The 6,179-nt window shown below is 29.9% G+C and overlaps 1 long non-coding RNA gene across 1 annotated transcript; it reads left to right on the top strand.

The window, feature by feature from the left end:
* The first annotated feature begins 3,583 nt into the window (after window positions 1-3,583).
* Window positions 3,584-5,968, top strand: LOC136219334 (uncharacterized). The gene is made up of 3 exons (XR_010684128.1): window positions 3,584-3,739; window positions 4,526-4,764; window positions 4,853-5,968. It is a non-coding gene; the product is annotated as an uncharacterized lncRNA (long non-coding RNA).
* Window positions 5,969-6,179: the final 211 nt, after the last annotated feature.

Raw genomic sequence — 6,179 nt, forward strand, 5'->3', positions numbered from 1 at the left:
AGAAGCCCTAGCAATCCAAACAGTAATTTTTTTTGAACACTAATATTTTTATAGCTGGATATCTACATTTTAATTTTATACTTACAAATATTATTATTTTAAATATTAAAAATATAATTTTATACATTTAATCTTTTTATTTTCTCTCTTATCTCTTATTATATTTTAAAATGAAACTATAATATTTTTATTTTAATTAAATATTAATAAGGGACTATATTTTAAAAGAAAAATATAATATTTTTATTTTAAAGGGATTACTACGAAAATAATTTGTTTTTGGATTTACTCATAACGTATAAAATAACATCATTTTAACTCAATATTTCTGAAATTGTACAATTATAACCTATGTAACAGAACTTGACGCCTCAACGTTTATGAAAAGATACCAATTTTGCCTCAAGTTCTGTTACTTAGGACTATAATTGAACCATTTCATAAATGTTAAAACTAAAATAGTGATATTTTATATGTTGGGGGCTAAATTAACACTTTTCAAAAATCTTGAGGGCATTTAACACTTAATCCCTATTAATAACTATCAAAGTCATTTATATAAAATAAAGTAGTCTTTAGTGGTTTTTTCCTTCTTCCCACAACGGTTATAATACTCATGACTTCAGATGATTTTGTAGAAACGAAAGGGACTGAATAGTTCCTAAAGGTCCTAATTATGAAAAGTTCAAATTAAAAAAAAATAAAAATTTGCAAGAAGGTCCACGAAACAAGTAAGAATGTCAAAATTGAAAATGCAAAAATTAAGAATAAATTTCATGTAAAGAAGAGAAGAAAAAAATTTGAAATAAAGGAAAGTGCATAAATAAGAAATTGTAAATAAAATGGAAAATCTAAATTACAAAAGATTTGTATAGAGATTTGTCCTGGTGTTTCAGTCGTGACCTTGAAAGTGAGAAAAGTTCTAGCTAGCTTTTGTAGCATTCATTTTAGTAACCTCCTTATCCATGTTCTTTACTAAAGATAATCATTTTTATGTGATCTCCTCAATTGCTACCATTAACTCGCCTATTAACTCATTTGTGTAATTTTTACGAGAAAACAATATTCTAAATAGAAAATTACATTCTCACTTATCAGAATGTCATTATTTCTCCATATTTATTAACTTCCTCTCATTTTCTCTTTAACTACATTCTAATAACTTCCACACTACTTCCCTTAGTGTAACCACTAGTAAGTCAATCAGTAGAACAACGACATTTTGAGTAGAAAGTCTTTATTTGATAAACATAATAAATAATTATTAATTCACTGGTATTATTTTATTTTTTTTTTGGTAGAAAAGGAAAAGAAAAACGAATAACAACAAACTACCCATGAATTAGCCTAGGGAAGCTAACCCCAATCCTATCTTCTAAGAGAAGATGAGAGATGAAACTAGGGGAAACAGGAAGGGTAGTAACGCCTAACGTCCCTTCATGGCCCGCCGCCGCCAAGCGATCAGCAACACGATTCTGCTCTCTAAAAATGTGTCTGAACTCTACGAACTCAAAGGAGGAGCAAAGCCTTATAATTATTAATTCACTGGTATTATTTGATTGACTTATTTATATAATAAAAATTTAATTAAATATACTTAAAACAAAACATTTTTTTATGAAAAAAAAAAACAAAAACATTTTTAAAAGGGTTAAGGTGCAAAAATACCCCTAACGTTTTGGGTCAAGAGCAATTTTACCCTTAACGTCTAAAATGGTGCAATTTTACCCCTAAAGTTCGAAGCCAAGAGCAATTTTACCTCTAACGTTGATAAATTTGGTCAATTTTAAACACTATTGTAGAACACAGATATTTTTATTCATTATTCTGCACCAATTGCATAACAATTTGTTCTAAAAAGGATTTTATGTTTTTTATAATTTAATAATACAATTGGAGATCAATATTTATAAATTTGGTGAATTTTTAGATTTTTTTTTTGTCTAATTCGTACAAAAAAAACAGTATGTTTTTATTTATTTATTTACATCCTAACATATGTTTGTGATTTGTTACTAATAAAATGACGCACGTGTGAAGTATATATAGATGCCAAGATTCATGACCGAGAAGACAGTTTGATGAATTATTTCTGAAATTGACCCAATTTATCAACGTTAGGGGTAAAATTGCTCTTGCCTTCCAACGTTAGGGGTAAAATTATACCATTTTAGACGTTAGGGGTAAAATTGCTCCTGATTCAAAACATTAGGGGTATTTTTACACCTTAACCCTTTTTAAAATAGGTAGAAATAAGTTTTTTTTTTTTTTTTGTTAAAGTCAACTATCAAACTGGACTATTTTATTTATTTATAAACTTACCATTTACCATTTCTTAATATTAAACATTTATTCTATCTATTTTGTGTCTTGTTAATCTTACCATTTATCATGTTTTAATGATTAAACATTTATTCTATCTATTTTGTGTTTTATTTCCTTTCTTTTCTACGTAATATTAATCTCTTCAATTGATTTATTAATTCTGATATCATTATATAACTATAATTTAAGAGCATAAAATTTGTTTTATTGAAAATGAATGAAAAGTACTTCAAAAATCATAAACCTACGAGAGATTTACAAAATTGTAAATGTAAACTATTCTCTTTAATAAATTTTATGGATAAAATATATATACTTATATAATCTTAAAAAACTCATTGCTTCAAAAAAAAAATCATAATTCATAATAATATTTAATATTATTTTAAAGATATTATATTAAATAGTATAAAAAATGAGAATAATTTTTAAAATAAATAAATAATAGATTTTTATGTATTAATTTAATACATATAGATTTAAAAATATTATATATGATATAGAGTGTAAAATTCATCTAAGGGTGAAATTTGATAAAATAAACATAGCGTATATGTAATTAAATATGAAGACTAAAAAGACTCTTTATATAACAGATAATTTTTTATTTTATATATAAAAATAAATAGAGGGATTAAAAAATTGATTAAAATAAATACAACTACTAAAAGAATGTTTAACTTGCTTCAAAAAAAACCAATTATTTAATAGTAATAAGGTAGGTTAGATTTTATTATTTTCAGAATCTATGGAAGGAAGTAATAATTTTTTTAAATGAAATTAGGTTGTAATAATTTGAAATTATTTATTAATTTTTTTTGTAATAATTTAAAATTATTTATTGAGTTTTTTTTTTGAAGAATATTGAGGTTTTTTTTTAAAATTATAATATCATGAGTGAAAGGACTTTATTTGAAAGTATATTCAAAATTATTTATTAAGAAAATAAAATTTTAATAATCTAAAACTATTCACTATATATGGCTGAAAGGATTTTTCTTTGAAATACATTAAAGGCCGTAGCCCATAAGAGGAGTGAATTAGTACGCAACATGGAACAAAGTCAGAACAAAAAGAAGCCCAATAAAAAATTAATTGGAAAAAAAACACAGAAGCCTTCTCATATCAGAGCCAGGTTTCGATCCTGGGACCTGTGGGTTATGGGCCCACCACGCTTCCGCTGCGCCACTCTGATTTGGTGTGCATTGGTGTTATTCATATGTAATTATTAAACAGATTTACTAGATTCTGAAAGTTATCTTCTTGTTCCGATTGCTTTTCGATTGATTCAAATGGTGAAGCTTTGGTTGGCCTGATAATCTCATGGCTTTTGCTTTTCTGGATAATTTTCTCTCCTAATTACTTAGGTTTGTTATATCGTCTTCCGTCATTATTGTCATGCTTCTCTGTTGAGGTATGCTAGTTAAGTTTCTGCATTTCCATAATTTCTAGTCACAGAATATCTAATCTCATCAGAAAATAATTGGATCTGAGATTTTCTTTTTGTTGGTATACTAGGCTTTGAATCAGCTTAATTGTTAAATCAAACAGCAGTACTGCAGTAGTAAGTGTAGCTTAGGCTGATGTTAAATCAAAGTGCACATAAAATAGCCTTACTTCTCCGTGTTGAATTGCAAATTGGGTTCTTTCTTCTTTTAACAAGGGCATTTATTTTAGTACCTGTATCGGTTTCCCTGACTATATCAACTAATATTTGGATACCCACCATGTGTTTGATCTATTTCCTTTTATAACTCTGAAATTTAAGGTAGCGTAAGGAAACCAGTTTGACTTCAATATTCTGTTTCAGATATCTTTAATCTCTATTCAATTCTTTGATGAGATTGTTAATGGAAAGGGAAGGAGAGAACTTTTACTTAGATTTCAAACAACTATTCAGTAACATTAGGTCTGACACAAGCAATGCACAATTAGTAATTGAACTAAAGTAAAGCTGTGGTATTTCATTGTCTTGAATGAAACATGTTGATCATCACGTTCTTTTGGTAGCTAGTTTAAATTTGCTATGATTTCATAATTCAATTTTAGTTTTTTAGAACAATTAATTTTCTATTTTCACTTAAGTAATTAGACTGTTGAAGTTTAGTGAACTTCTTGTCTAATAGTTAGAGTTTGGTGCTGTTGTTCCCTGTATAGAATTTTATAATCTACACATGAACCTAACTATTCATTGAAGCAGGACTATTATGACCAGTTTAAACTATTCTGGTTCATGCTTTCTCTTGGCTTTATGGTTCGTCCTGGGGAGAGATCGAACTTCAAGATATAGTGAATGGCCTTATCAATACACAAATGTATAACTCCCCAAGAATTTCAATTGCGCTTATATTCATCATTGTTGGAATTGGGTTCAAGCTTTCGGTTAGTCCGCGGAGAAAATATGGAGCTTGGTCGAGATCCTGACAGAGAGGAGGACAGGTAAATGCTGCAGTATGATATGCTTGAATTATGAGTTTTGTTTTGTCATCATTATGTTTCTTAATGACTTCTACAATTCTTTTGTCAGGTGAAATGTGGTAAAACTTGCTCGAGCACTTGCTAGAATTCCTGGGGTGTATAGGGTAGATCTTTTCACTCTCCAAGTTTTCTCTATGGTGAGCCAACAGAGGCACTAACTGCAGGGTCTGAAGATGCTGGTGGCAATGAAATTGGAGAGAGCAGTGGGGCATATGCCGTTGGGGTTCCTTGGTAGGGATGGTCCTGTATGGCCTTGTGTTATTCATGGCCATCATGGCGATGTTGGCGATAGTGCCGGTCTTCTGTCCGGTGCTTTGAATGTTCCAGTGGTATTAACAGGGCATTCACTTGGAAGAAACAAGCTTGAATAACTTCTTAAGCAGGGACATCAATCAAAAGAGGACATAAATTCAACATGTATATCAATGAGGAGCTTTCACTTGATGCTGCTGAACTTCTGATCATGGAGATTGAAGAGCAATGGAGACTTTATGATGGTCTTGACTCGACGTCAAGCGAGAGAAAGTAGACGTTGTTTCAGTTTTAATGGCCGTTACATGCCAAGGATGGTGGTAAGACAGCATTCCACTTTTCTTGTTTTTAATCCCTTCTTTTCTGGTCTTTCCGTTCTCGTGCTTGGAAGTTGGAGCAGCAAAAATAGGCATGAAAAAGAGTGTAAAAGTGATTACTTGCATCGCTTATTGGTGGTACTAGTGACGGATCCATGATTTGCATTAGGGGTTGCTTCAATGCTTATAGGTGTTCAATTAATTTTTTTTGGGTGCTCTTACCCTAAAAAATTAAAGCTCAACCGAGTTTCTGGCGACCAGTGCGGTGTTCAAGCCCCCGCCTGACCTTGGATCCGTGAGTTTTTTTATGGAACGGTGGAGAATATCAAAGTGGATGTGGAACTAATACAAATTGATAGAGAAGAATTCAATGTTGATTATCATTATATTATATCTAGGATTAACCACGTTGAAGGTTACTTAATTTTAGCTTACCATACAAACATAATGATACATAAGTGTCATGCTATGAAGGCGTCCAAAGGTAAAAAAGTCCTAAGAATCAGATTTTTTTTCGTAATATGTCCGGATAATAAAGCGTCGAAAGCGTGTACTCATGAATCATGAACAAAGCGTCTACTCTTCAAAAAAAAAAAAAAGCGTCTGCTTTGTAATAAATCTGCTTGTAATAAATCTGAAGAAAAACTGAATTGAAACTCACTGAAAGTGAAAGTAATTACATATTGCATAGGAAATAGAAAGTGAGAAATGAAAATTTTAGTTAAAATTGTTAACATGTAAAGCTCTGAAAAAAAACTGAATTGAACTGATTGCAACTGAACTGAATTCTACTGAAGTTGAAATAAT

Source organism: Euphorbia lathyris, chromosome 2 (genome assembly GCF_963576675.1).
Source record: "Euphorbia lathyris chromosome 2, ddEupLath1.1, whole genome shotgun sequence".
NCBI lineage: Eukaryota > Viridiplantae > Streptophyta > Magnoliopsida > Malpighiales > Euphorbiaceae > Euphorbia > Euphorbia lathyris.